Source organism: Schistocerca cancellata, chromosome 8 (genome assembly GCF_023864275.1).
Source record: "Schistocerca cancellata isolate TAMUIC-IGC-003103 chromosome 8, iqSchCanc2.1, whole genome shotgun sequence".
In the NCBI taxonomy this organism is placed as follows: Eukaryota; Metazoa; Arthropoda; class Insecta; order Orthoptera; family Acrididae; genus Schistocerca; species Schistocerca cancellata.
Genome location: NC_064633.1, coordinates 311,903,244 through 311,918,411, shown reverse-complemented (window position 1 = coordinate 311,918,411; position 15,168 = coordinate 311,903,244). Strand labels below are relative to the sequence as shown.

Sequence of the window (15,168 nt, the reverse complement as noted above, 5' to 3'; positions counted from 1 at the left end):
GTAAATTACAGCATCATCTGTAAACAATCAAGGGGGCTGCTCAGATTATCACCTAGATCATTTATGTAAATCAGAAACAGGAGAGTGCGTATGACACCAAGGGTAGAGAGCAGCAGCGGACGACAGCAACCGACAACGGCCAATTGCACTCGCGTACTGAAATCGAGTGACGTCATGCCACTGCACAGGAGCCCGCGGAAATGAAATTTTACTTCAATCAGTAGTGAGCCAACGTGTACATCGGACCTTCGAAAAAGCTACAACTCCCCTTGATGATGTCCGCAAACGGGATGAAACGTTGGGTGTCAACAAAAAGTTCACCCGACCACAGCATAGTAGCCCGGAATATTTTAATAAGTGTATTTCCAGTTAACAAGATCATCCATACCACAGAGAAATTAATGATATATATATTGCAGCCAGGATGTGAAAAAATAAGAATCGTAAACAAAATTTGAGTGTGTTCACGGGAGATTTTTGTGACAAAAAGGTCTTCGATGTACTATTTCCCCACTATGGAGTCCATGAAGTTGGTGATGTTCAGAGACGGTGTTCAGACTACCGAGTGATGAATGTTGTTTTAGAGATGTTGCAGACCTCCTATGGATTTCTTTTCGTGAGAGGAGGTGAAACGGATGGCGTACGAGACACCGATAGACAGGAGCTCGTCGATCACTTGGTTGCAACTGCAGCCATTATTAGTGAAACACCTGGTTGTTTTGAGTGTGTTACGGAAATTATTAGCACGCTTTTTCAGCATTATACCATATTGATCAGACGGCATTTCGAACACCTTCTTTGAAAATCACGTGTCAAAACGTTGACAGTGCGCTTGGGGCATTTTTGTCACATGAAAAACGTGTTTTTCTTTCTTATCGGTGGTAAACATTCTAAAATATTCGGAATTTCTTTGCAGTACAGAAGGAGTTGTTAAGGAGAAACAATAAACGCTTAAAAGTCACACTACACTAATGCTTGTACTTTGGTTAAAAAACATTTCGCACACATGATTCTTAGACAACGGGAAATACCCTATAGGTTTTGATTTATGAGTTTGCGAGTATCATAATATGTGGCCTAAATGGCCGTAGCTTTTCGGTGCACTGGCTTAGCAGTTTGTATTTATTACACCGCAAAGGGCCTGTGGTCCTTGGTAGGTGACGCTAATTTCAAGTTGATACGTCTACCCGCTCTTGAGAGAAAGGGATCTTAACGGGCGGACGAAGAGAAAGCTAGTCTGATAAGAAATGACAATTTTTTTTCGTGTGATATAACTATAAATTTGCAGCTTTCGGATTCTTCTCCTTTGGTGGTACTCTAAATCTTCCTTTTTGGCAAATTTCATGATTTTAGGACAAAGGAAAGTACCCTATAGCTTTGATGAGTGAGTTTGTGACTATTAAAATACATAACGTAAATGACGGTATCTTTTGACTGCGTTGACTTAGAAACTTCATTTTTTTACACCGACAAGGGGCCATAGAGCTCAGTACACGACATAAATTTCAACTTGATACATTTACACGTTCCTGAGAAAAAGTATTTTTAGCAGTCGGACAGACAGATAGACGGACAACAAAGCGGTCCTGTAAGGGTTCCGTTTTTACCGATTGAGGCAAAGAATCCTAAAAATGGCCTGAAATGCTTTTGGTAAACTAATTAGGTTTTTTTACACCTGAGCATCCGACGTGTATGAGAAGGAAAGCTTGCAGTGTGCAGTGCTAGTTTTGACTTATGCCAATGAGTCACGTACTTTTAATGCGAAAACATTGCTAAAATTGTTATTCGAGCAGTGGACAACGCTTGTCATCAATTACTTGAGGGGCTCGGAAAATAAATGTACCAAGGAACAGACTATGGTGGGAGATATAACTCTGATCGAAATAAAATTGAAGAGTTGCGTACTACATAGACGAACCTAGATTAAAATGAAGATAAGATGATAGATATGATATTACGAGAAGAATTTGACAGAGCACTAAATACTTAAGTTGGAACGAGACCACTGAAGTGGATAATCTTCTCTCAAAATTATTGAGATCCAAAGAAGGACCATCCATGACAAAACTAATCCAACTGATTTGCAAGATACACTGAACAGTCCAAATATTCTCATACTCCAGCAAATACATAATAATTCCAATACCAAAGAAAGCAGGCAATGAAAAGAGTGAATATTACCTAATTATCAGCTTAATAAGTCATCGTTGCAAAATACTGACAAATTATTTACAGGAGAATGGAAAAACTGGCACAAGCCGACCTCGGGGATACCAATTTGGGTTCCGGAGAAATTTAGGAATACACGAGGTATTCCTGACCCTACGACCCCCTTAGAGGACAGGTTAAAGAAAGACAAACCAACATTTACAGCATTTGTAGATTTAGAGAAAACTTTTGACAGTATGAAGGAATACTCTGTTTGAGGGTTTTAAGATAGCAGGGATAAAATACAGTGAGTGTCAGACTATTTATAACTTATGCAGAAACCAGACTGCAGTTGTAAGAGTGACAGGGCATGAAAGGGAAGAATTGGGCGCAAAGGGAACAAGACATGTTTACAGACTATCCGTGACGCTAATCAATCTATTCATGAAAACCAAGGAGAGGGAATTAAAGTTCAGGGAGAAGAAACAAAAACTTGGAAGTTTGCCGACGAAGCTGTAATTCTGTCAGAGACAGCAAACGACCTGGAAGAATTGCTGAATGGAATAGATAGTGTGTTGAAAAGAAATTACAAGATGAACATTAACAAAAATAAAACGAGGGCAATGGAATGCAGTCGAATTAAATCAGGTAACGCAGAAGAAATTAGGTGAGGAAATAAGACACTGTAAGTAATGGATGAGTTTTGCTATTTGGGCAGCGAAATAACGTTATGGGCGAAGTAGAGAGGGTGTAAAATGCAGAATAGGAATTGCATGAATACCATTTCTGAAAAAGAGGAATTTATTAACGTATAATATAAGGTTAAGTGGTAGGCAGACTTTTATAAATATATTTGTATTTGGTGAAGCGTTGTAAAAAAATGAGACGTGGACGATAAGCAGTGCAGACAAGAACAGAATTGAAGGTTTTGAAATGTGATGCTACGGAGGACTGCTGAAGATTATATAGGTAAATCGAATAACTAATGAGGAGTCACTGAATGTAACTGGGGAGAAAAGATATTTGTTCAAAAATGGTTCAAATGGCTCTGCGTACTATGGGACTTAACTTCTGAGGTCATCAGTCCCCTAGAACTTAGAACTACTTAAACCTAACTAACCTAAGGACATCACACACATCCATGCCCGAGGCAGGATTCGAACCTGCGATCGTAGCGGTCGCGCGGTTCCAGACTGTAGCGCCTAGAACCGCTCGGCCACACTAAAGATATTTGTGACATAACTTGACTATGAGATGGATTCGGTTGATAAGACACAATTTTAGACATCAAGGAATCATCAGTTTATTACTGGAAGGAAGTGTGGATGGTAAAAACTGTATAACGATACCAAGGAATGCATACAGAGAGGAGGTTCAAAGGACTGTAGGGTGCAGTAGTGATTTGGAGATGAAGAGGCTTGCACAGGCTAAAGCAGAGTCGAGAAGCTGCATCAAACCAGTCTTCGGATAGAACACTACAACAGCAACAACAACAACATGGGTAGTAGATGGACCGTGGAGATTGTTTGCTAGATTCCAAGAGATGGGGCTGGGATGACGCTCTAATGAGAGGTGGGTGGATGACCTTAGTCAATAAGCAGGAGTAACATGGTGCGTGTAGCTCAAGAAAGACCTATAGAAGACCTTTATCCTGTAGTGACTGCTAATCACGATGGTAATATAAAATCCTAATTTTAAATTGTAATAGTGCGCTGTGATTGTATACTTCCACAAAGTAAGATCGTATGTCGGACAAATCCTGTCTCAGTTCAGTAATAAAGCAGTAAGCCATAGAGAAGCAAAACTATGTCATTACCTTTTTGGCTTTTAAAAATGCTTACAGATCTATCGAGCATTAACCCTATTCTCCACACTACAAGAATTCGAAGTAGATAACAGACAAATTAGTTTACTTTTATAATCTCTCGCGAACACTAAATCGAAACTTAAATTCCATGGCGAAATTTTTGTACCATTTGAAATCAGAACTGGAATCCCATAAGGAGATGGTCTCCCACTCCCTCTCCTCTTTAATTGCTTTTTCGGAAAAGACATTAGAGAATGGGTGCACTGCAAAGAGCTGAACTAAAACAATAAATAACGCTAGGCAGAAAACAAACAGTCGCTGACAAAGATGAAAAATCAGCCATCACTTCCTCGGAAGAGAGAGAGCAGGCCAACAAATCCCGACATTCAAAACAGAATTCATGGCAAAATATCGAAGGCGCCACCAAATCGTTGAAAACAGATTTGTGAAAAGCAAAGTCCAAAAGTTTAAATACTTCGAAGAAGTCAATGAAATCAGTGGACTGACTAAGGAAGCAAACAAAGCCAGAAGAGATTTCTTATCAACACTCCAGGGACACATACAATACAAAAATCAGTCCCCATTAAGGCGAAAAGTAGGCACCATGCAGCTATTATTAAACAACAAGCCCCCTATGCAGCAGCATTTGCGCTCTTAAAGTAAGAGAAGCTGAAAAAGTGGAAAAAAGAGGCGAATCCATCAAAAAATTCCGGGACCCCTACAAAGAAACAACAGAGAACTTCATGAAAAAAATCCCAATGCATTCTGCCACAATCAGGATAAGTGAGGCCAGTTTGTTTGGAGATGTAAAAACAATGGAGGACAGTATTACGTTGGTGCATAAGTTTGTAGCGTTTTTGTTTTGCATGTTGGGCGCTTGCTACAGGTTTATTTATCGATTGTCATTTTTATTTGTACTTCACTGTTGCTATTTGGGCCGGCCACGGTGGCCGTGCGGTTCTAGGCGCTCCAGTCCGGAACCGCGCTGCTGCTACGGTCGCAGGTTCGAATCCTGCCTCGGGCATGGGTGTGTGTGACGTCCTTAGGTTAGTTAGGCTTAAGTAGTTTTAAGTTCTAGGGGACTGATGACCACAGCAGTTGAGTCCCATAGTGCTCAGAGCCATTTGAACCATTTTTGTTGCTATTTGGGTTTACATATTGTCATTTTGTCCTTTGGAGATAGCGAGAGTGGAGCTGTGGACGCTAGAAAATTAAGTGCCAAATGGATCAAAATAGTTCAAATGGCTCTAAGCACTATGAGACTTAGCATCTGAGGTCATCAGTCCCTTAGAACTACTTAAACCTAACTAACCTAAGGACATCAGACACACATCCATGCCCAAGGCAGAATTCGAACCTGCGACCGTAGCAGCAGCGCGGTTCCTGACTGAAGCGTCTAGAATCGCTCGGCCACAGCGGCCGGCGCCAGGTGGAGAAATTGGAATATTTGCGACTTACTCTTCTGTTTGAGTTCGATATAGGGGTGACAGCAGCAGAGGTGGCCAGAAACATTTGCGCTGTGTTTGGGTATAATGCCATTGGACAGAGCATATCAAGAAAATTGACATTAGTAACTCTCCAAGTTCAGGAAGTCTTTCGGGATTTGATGGAGAACATTTAAACGCAATAACCCACAATGATTCACATCAGTGCGCTCGAGAAATGGCAGATGTATGAAGTGTGATAATTCGGCTGTCGTGTGATATTCTCATACAATGGGAAACGTTCAAAAATCGGGTGAATGGATAGCGCATTCTTTAAGCCAAAGTACCAAAAAATCAGCTGGTGGCCATACGTGCACCTCTGCTTGCTCGTCATCAGTTGGCACGTGAACAACATAGACCATACCTGTACTGTATCGCTGCTGGTGACGAGAAATGGTATCCTTATGCAAACATCAGGTAAACAAAGGTTGAGCCCAAAGAAAGCAGCAACATCCCGTACGAGGACCTGCTCGCATCCATAAAAAATAACGTTACGCATCTGATGAAACAGCGACAGTGTGGTGTACTACGTTTCTTTTTTTTTTCCCCAGGTGTAACCATCACTGCTGACATTTGTTGCCAACAACTGAGACATCTTCGAGACGCAGTCCAAGAACAACGATCAGGAAGACTGCGTGAAGTGATGCTACTCCACGATAACGTCCGCTTGCATTCTGGTAGACCGAGGAAAACACTATACAGTAGTTAGGTTGGGAAATCATTGCGCACCCACCTTACTCACTTGACCTCGCGTCCTCAGATTTTCACCTTTTACGCTCCGTATCGAACAATCTTCAAGGAACTTTCTTTCCGGACGAAAATGTGCTCCGAAAATGGATCGACAAGTTCTTCATCTCAGAACCACGTGGTTCTTACAGTCTCGGAACCGTAAAGATACCCCAGCTTTGGCAGACTGTTGTAGTTAGTGAAGAAGAATTTGTTATTGATGACTAAAGTCTCGGTTGCATGAATCTGTTAACTCATCAAAAACCGCTACGAACCTATGCACCAATTCAATTAAATAAAAGGATTTTGCAATATTTAAGTAACAGAAAGAACAAAAATTATTGGATTAAAGATACTCAAAAAGTTAATGGTGTGCTTCCGGGTATTCTGGCGAGGTATTGCCATATTGTGCACAATATTTCGACGACCGACTCAGCCGTTTTCTTTAGGTCCCGCGAGTTGCGCTGTTACGAACACTGGCAATCCGGACTCCAGACAGTCTGCTAAAGTAACTGCAAATCTCGCGGGACCTAAAGAAAACGGCTGAGTCACCGTCGAAATGTGCACAAAATGACAACTCGTCAACAACCAGAAGCTCGCTGAGAGATCACATACCCAAAAAGAATTATGAGAGATGAGCAAAATTCAAGAAGATGTTGAAAACAGAGAAACATTCTGATCAAAAATAAAAAATACCTTCACGATTTTTGGAGAGAAAGAGAGAAAACGCCTAGGGACAAAAACAGCTGAACAGTGATAGAATGAAAAAATACTGGAAAGATACAAAGAACCTCATTCGAGAGAACAACTCCTCTGAGTACGTCAGTCCTCAGTTGGCTGTATTCAACGCAAGAAGAAGAGGTTTAGTGAGTACAGAGCAAATAACTTGAAACTTCGCCCTTTTTTTTTTCTTTAACGATTTTCGGCAATAATATTACGCATAGGAGCAGGTAACTTTGTTTATTTTGTAACGTGGAAAAACCGCACAACAGTTGTTTAATCCACAGTATTTTATTGTGCACACGATCGGTTTCGGAACACTTAAATTTCCACCATTTTGTCCAAATTGTACGAGGGCTATTCGGAAAGTAAGGAACGATAGGTCGCGGAATGGAAACTACAGTGAAAACAAAACTGTTTTATTTGCAACGGTTAGGTACACCTTCCAGCTACTTCTCTACACAGTCGCCGCTCAGATTTAGACATCTGTCGTAGCGTTGTACCAACTTTTATATTCCCTCGTTATAGAAGACAGCCGCCAGTGCTTTTCGACAATTTTCTACTGTGGACTGCAGCTCGTTGTCTGTGTCAAAATATTGTCTTCATTACCAGCGGTTCATTTGAGCAGAGATGAACCTCACGGGTAGCCAATTACGGACTGCATTGTGGGTGATCAAACACTTCCCATCGAAAACGCTGCAGGAGCATCTTCATTGCCCCTACAGAGTACGGCCGAGAGTAGTCGTGTAGAACTAACCACATGACAGTTACGTTATGTGGATTGCATAGCTTCAAGCGAAATCTTTCGCCAGGCCCTCATACTCGGCGGGAGACGCTAATTTCTAGCCATCTTTACGTTCTCAATGTGAGCTCAGAACTGAAGAGAGCGACATGATGCGATCGACGGACGTACTAGACATAGTGCCCAATGCATCTGTGCAAAGTTTCATCGGATTTTCACCGTATTTTCCATTTTGCGACCGATCGTTCCTTACTGTTCGAATAACCCCCGTAATAATGCAAATATTGTGTTACATGACAATGGGAGTGACTTTTGGTGTCGAGTCCTAATCTCCACTTTTTCGGATTTTTCTAGGTCCCTTTTAATCCTTTTGACACGGAACCTTTGGTTCCATGACAACCGTGGGGTGAGGATGACCTCAGGTTGTTAAATGATTTTATGTGTAAGTAACGTCCTGTTCTCTCTTTTAATTTATTTTAATTCATTTTAGAACGTTTAGCCGCATAGTTCTTTATCTGACATTTCAAATCTGAGGATCCCCTCCCATGTTGTGTGACACAGTATGTTGATTACTACAGTTTACATCAGATGATGGAACTTTAAGTGTTCCGAACCTTTCGTGTACACAATAAAAAACTGCATTAAGCATCAGTTGTGCGGTTTCTTCATTTCACAAAGCGGACTTACAGAGTTGCCGCTGCCCCATAAGAAGAACTCTCTGTAACTTTGTTGTGTGTTTAATACTTTTAACTCCTACATCAACCGACATATTGGTGCAAAAAGTCAGATTAATGTGCTAAGAACTGTAAGGCAAAACGGCCGGAATTGGCTATTTGTTGCAAACATTGTTCTCATGCGAGGCTCCCCTTTAGACTGTTTACTTGTTTCCACAAAAGCCGTTTACCTAAACATGAGTATTAAACTGTCTCAAACTTATTTGCGACACTCTTTTTCGCAACAGCCGGCACATTGTATGTAAGACACATTTTATTCAAATTTTTATTAGGTTTTGAATTATATGCGTTTATTTTATGTGATTACTGGAATTGTATTTTGCTCTTTTCGTGTAATGGCTAATGAGAGAATGTGTGACGCCTTTTAAGCCGGGTCGCTCTGCCTAAATCTGTAACGCAGCAAAGACTATCGTCCTTCCGAGCAACGATCACATATTGTCCCCGCTTTCCCCTTGAGTCTTCGATCTTGAATTCTGTAACTTTGTTTATGGAATTAGTTTATGATGGAGTCAAGCCCTATCAGAAAGGCTTGTACATTCAAATGTATAGAGCTTGTAACATCGATAAATACTCACGGAATATTGGAAGATAACGAAATTCCTGCTCTGGAGCTGCATGTGTTAAATTTTGTGGAGGAGATGAAAATTAATTTTATGTAAAAAATATATTTCAATTTTTATTATCCGCTGAAGCGTGAAGAGTAGTTTATGGCAAGTACCATAAAAGATTGGTAAATTTTTTATACACGACAATTTCAATTTGATTTTCTATTTTCGAACAATATGTAGGGGTTCCGTGCAGCTCAGCGGTGATTTAATGGACGCCATTTCAACAGATAATTCGTAGTTGCTAATCCTGCTCTGCGCATCCTATTATCTTTTCCTTCTCACTCTCTAGAAAGCCGAACCTGCAATCTAAATTGGAAATTAATATAATTAGCCAATGAAAAATTTTGATATACAATAGATAATATAGGAGCTTGAGTGTGATTCTTTGCTCTCTGAATTGTTATGTGGTATTCAACAAGCTTGGAGGAGATGAAAATGTAACACTTAAGAAACTACAAAACGATCGCACACCACAGTCCATACACAAATATGAAAAGCTTTTGGTACGTCCCTTTTGATATGTTAGAACAGGGCTTCCCAACCTTTTCAGCTGGCGGACCCCTTCTTCAGTCGAAAATCCATGGCGGACCCCTAGTCAGTCAAGAGCACAGCAACTTTAAATTTCAGAGCGGAAGCCACGGGAACTGAAAGCTGAAAGCTTCTTAATGCAAGTGCCATGTTCCCAATGACCCCCCCGCCCAATCTCCCCCACCCCATCCCCCATTCCCCCCCACCCCCCAAAGAATCAATAGTCTTCGGTTTAGAGATGAATGAAAACAACTTGAAATTAACGTTCCAATTTAAATTACCACTGTATCCAGACACTTACTAGTGGATTTACTCCCTTTGTTCAACACACTATAGCCTGATTAAAATTACTTGGTAATTGACATTTCACACGTTGGAGCTGCCTTCCTCCAAGAGCAATCAACGTCACGTCCAAACTGTTTGCTGTTGACAAGCTGCCGCTTGTGGTCTGTTCACTTCCACTGGTTGGTTGCTGTTGTGTAAGGAGCATACATATTTCGTAACAGTCGTGTGTGTGTGTGTGTGTGTGTGTGTGTGTGTGTGTGTGTCTCGGAGGACTCGAACCTCCGGCGGGAGTGGCCGCGCAATCCATGACGACATGGCGCCTCAGACTGCTCGGCCATTCCGCGCGGCTGTGAAGAAAAGAGCAGACCCATGATTCGGGACACAAACACATCATGAAAGGAAAGAGGCCAAGGAATTGCCTTTAAAGGAGTATTGTGACATCCGTTGTGCAATGTGTGGGAATACATTCACCCAGTTTACATGCGTTTCCAAAAGCGGATTTCGTAAGCTGATGTCCCAGTTCCGCTTTTGGTTGGTAAGATAAACACTTCAAAATCGATTCTGGAAATCTGCTTCTATAAAGCCGTTTTCCAGTTACACAATGTAAACAAGAAATTCTAGTTATATTTACGTCTTTGCGTATCTACTGAATGGCAGCTGTCAGTCCATAGCCGGCAGCTAGCAGGTGGCATTGCAACAGTGTACTGTCAGTTGGTAGCTGGCAAGTGGCAGGTGGCGTGGCAACAGTTTAGCCACAGCTGACAACTTCAACTACTACTTGGACACTATATCGTGGCAGTCAGCCTCGACTGTAAACAAATTAGGAAAACAAACAAACAGACTCTCTTATTTCTATATAAGAAGACAAAGCATTTCACAGAACGTAAGACTTTTTTTTCTCAAGAAACAATTCTGGCAGAGGAGGTTATTTTCACATAACAAATCCGGCTGTGGAGCTTCTTGTGATTGTTCTTCCTTTGGTCGTCCTCCCTCCTCATTCATTTCAACTGGAAACTTCCCGTGCTGTGAAGGCGATGGACAAACTGCACCCTTCTTAATGATCCTGACTTGAGCCACCGATCCATGTTAGAAGTAATAAACTGATCAAAAATATACTTATGAAATAGGTAGTGCTCTGACAAAGCAAGTTTAACATTTAACGATGCCTGGGGCCGCATACGTACCAGCGAGCGCTGTGATTGGTCGACAAAGATCGCTCCGCGTATGCATAACAGGTTTCAGCGCATCTAGCGCCGTGAGCCGGCGCACAAACGACCCCCGTATTGTTGCGAAACAGTCGATCAGAGAAGCCGCATTCTCCGGCACTAAACTGTGTATGCGTTCTCACCTAGGAACCGCAAAGGCTGCTTGGGAATACGACCTGAAGTAAAAGTACACATGTTTTTCACACGAAAAATAAAATAGTGATGAAGTTGATTTTCACGTTTTTATTCACTAATTTTACTCATTATTTTACACGATTTGGTGAAAGGTGGCCGCGGACCCCTAGAAGAGCCGGCGGACCCCTAAGGGGTCCGCCGACCACACGTTGGGAAGCCCTGTGTTAGAAGATAGTTCCATTTACAACATAGACCAATAGGAAACACACTTTGTCTTAGCATATTTTCGTTGTATATAACAATGGAGCGATGCTTGATAGCTCGACTTGCAATAATAGATTCAGGACGTCATACTTTGAAGCTGTAGCACATTTCTCATATATTATGCTAAAAGTTTCAACGCCAACAGCAAGGAACGTTATATCGCTGTACTAGCCTTTTCGAGAGCTTTCGAATGCCGACAAAAAAATTATTCTTTCCATTTTAAAATATCATTGTTGTTTCAATATCTCAGTTGTACAAGAGTAGGGGAGTATTAACACATGCAACAAAGTTACATGCCACTTTACCAACTACCATTGGCCTGTGACCTCCTTTAGAAGTGTTGAACCATTCACGACGTAAAAGGGTGCAAGTGTTAAGTGATTCACGCTATATACTGTACGTAATTTATTATTGTTATTAGCGTGTATTCATCATTAATGTAAAAGATCTTGTGTTATCTATGCCAATATATAAATTGGAAGAGTTGTTAGGAAAAATCTCGAGGTCTTTACCGATTTACTACAAATTGTTACAGACACTGTAATAAACATTCGGACGGACATAGGCTACATATTTTTAAACAACAATAGATAGGTATTTTTTAAACCGTCTGCAAAAAAGAAAATGCTGTGTTGTAAAGATGTGTGATGTTACATTTTCTGTCTTGAAGTCAGTTCTAATTACAGTATCTTAAATCGAATGGGTAAATCAGTTGGAATCATTGGTTTACGGAGTATGAGAAAGATCTCTCCAGTTGGATGTGTTGGTACAATAGCTTTAACGATGTCAGTTCACACAGTTTTGATCTGCGAACGCGTGACATTACAAAGTTACAGACGATTCAGATCGCATGAGAGTATCCCAATTGTAGGCCGGTATGCCACAGTTAAAACTTACATAATATTCAGAAATCTTGTTAAAACTGATTGCGAGAACGAAAAGAAATCAGCACAATGTTGTGAACACAACTTTTGTTTAAAACCACATATACATAGAAACAATTTATCTAATGGTTTACACGCCCTGCTATCCTAATTAAAACTGACTGCAAGAAAGAAAAGAAAAGAGCGCATTTTCATAGTACTGCACACCGTTTTCACTATCGAAGCTGGTTTAAACAGAAAAACTGCACATTGTAATTTAAAAGGGTATAAGCCTCTGTTCGTCCGAATGTTTATTAGAGTATCATGTGAAAAAATGGAGTAAGTCTGTCAAGAACATTTCGAGATGTTTTTCGTTCATATTCTATACGATTTTTATTATAATTTCGAATACCATACGTTCAAAGCAGGCGAAGTTGCAGCGAGGCGCTGAAATTCCCAGATTATGACGTAAATATATTTAATTCCCATACGTATTTAGCAACTGGAAACATTACCGAGTTCGGTAGTATTTTATATTAGGAGAAGTTTTGAAAAACGTCTGTTAGATGTAAGAGAAGATCCTACGCCTCTATTCTTCGGTATGAAAGTGGATAAAGTGTTAACAGTACCAAATTTATCGAATATGCAATACATAAATACTCTATCATACGAGCACGTAACTGAGGGTCAGATCACAGAACCGTTAGTCTTCACTCTTTGTTGGTCTCAGCTGTTTTATTTGCCGCTTTACAGGATATCCAGCAGCGGAAAATGAGTGCGTAGGCGGAAAGAGTGAAGCGGCCCTATGCTCCCTTCGAACTCCTTGTTAAACAACATCGTGGTAGTCACCATAACAAGGTACGCGAGACTGTTTATACATCGGGTCAAGGCACGCACATATCACGAAAAATTAGCAAAGATTTGGGAAATAGCTGAATGTTAATTTTACTTTTTCATATAACGCCTAGATTACGTCTATGGTGGTGATCACGAAGAGATAGCGCTGCCTAATGTTTAATGCTATTTATAAACACACTATCTAAATACAAATCAGAGAGATAAGATTTAAGTTGCAATGGGGCCTACAGTAGCAGTAATTTTTTTGAGTGAATATAGTCTGTCACACTGGCTGTCGTAATTTGGATTAGAAAACGCATTTATTTTGTCTTTTTCACTAGAGCTCAATTTCGGACGTGCAGCCATTTTCAAGTGTGTGGCATAGTCCGTCAAACAGAAGTATTTGAGTTAGCGTCAAAACGTTCGGACATTGTTAAAATGCAGTTTGACACATGGACTTTAACATGACACCAAGTGTTTCTTGAATAGCTGAATTATACTTGCAAGGTATTTTGCGTCACAGCTATTCAAGAAACGCTACGTATCATGTTCATTTTAAAATCCGGACAATTGACTGTAATATCTAAATTCGACGAGTTGTACCAAACACATAAAAATGCCTACACTGTTTAAACTGTGCAATGTTGAAAAAGACAAATTGAAAAGCATATTCTAATTCAAGTAACGACACCCAGTGCTGCAGATAATCGTCATTCAAAATATTAAGAGTACATGAGTCATTGAGGAAGCGCCGATGTCGCCGTCTCACCCATTACGTTGTCCTGTAAGCCGGTATGTTAGCAATGAGAAACAGCAAAGCATTGTACATGGAATTATGGGAGAGAGAAACGTAGGCAGCGACAGGCAGTAAGTATTGCATTACCTGCTGGCGTTGCGTCGAGTGCTGGCGCTACTTGGCCTCTGCGAAGCTTGTGGCGCCTGCCGCAGCGGCAACCTGCCATGCGGGCATGCGCGATTCTGTCACCGCTCCGCCCCTTCCACCTCACCCAGTGGACTCGGCTCATTAACTCACTATGGTGAGCGGCACTTGTTTCTCTTTGCACGACATTTGCACCCACTAACTTCAACAAGAATGGCATCTACTTTTTAACCGGTAATCTTAGTCAGTTCTCACCATTAAAATTGCAACACAGGTAACGAAATTTTACTTATTGTGTGCATTCATAAGAGTAGGAACAACGCATGATTAAACTCTCAGGTGATGTGTGAGTACACAGAGTGCGAAATTTAGTACACATAGTTGTCATCCGAAATGGTTGGAATCTGGCAGCAACATAGAATGTGGAGTGGAAATGGTTGGGATTGTGGAGCCTAAATGTATTTTAACAGTAACACAAAATATTGTCAACCGCCTCTCACAGTTACCAATTTCAAAAAAAGCAAGACCAAAACGTATATACAGGATGAACTAGAACTCCACCGACAAACTTTGTGAGGTGGTAGAATGGACCAAAACAAGAAAAAATGTCGAATAGACAAGGACTCTAAAATGCGTACCTTAAGAGGTATGAGAACTTGTTCACTTTCGCTGCTGTGAGACACACCTCTTCTACTGAAAACTCTTTGCTTTCCATATTTTCGGAAGTGGTAGTGTGGACCAAAGCTCGAAAACAATGTCCAGTGGACATGGGCTCTAAAGTACCTACCTGAAGACGTATGAGTAGTTATTCCCCTTTGCTGCTGGGAAACACATCTCTTCTAATGAACAAGTGCTCGTAATTCTTAAGGTATACATTTTAGAGCTCATGTTTACTGGACCTTTTTTCTTATGTAGGTCCGTACTACCTCCTCCCGAACTATGGAGAGCAAAGACCTTGTAGTGAAGACATGTGTTTCACAGTTTCGAAGATGAAAATGTTATCACTAGTGGTCCTAAGGTACGTATTTCAGAGCCCATGTTTACTACACATGTTTCCTTGTTTTGATCCATCTCTGAAACTTTGTCGCTGGAGTTCTGGTTCCCACTGTATATCCAAATAACACTTCGTGAAACCATTATCATAATAAATAATCCCACATTTATAGCGAAAATCTTAACTGATTACTTTGTAATAAAATACT

General features: G+C 40.8%; 1 protein-coding gene across 1 annotated transcript in view; it reads right to left on the bottom strand.

Moving 5' to 3' along the window:
- The window catches only part of LOC126094810 (ionotropic receptor 93a), a 155,040-nt gene extending 140,981 nt beyond the window's left edge, over positions 1-14,059 (bottom strand). The window contains exon 1 of the mRNA XM_049909383.1: positions 13,970-14,059. The gene's annotated coding sequence lies outside the window, so the exon portion shown is untranslated. The remainder of the gene's footprint in view (positions 1-13,969) is intronic.
- Between the last annotated feature and the right edge of the window lie 1,109 nt (positions 14,060-15,168).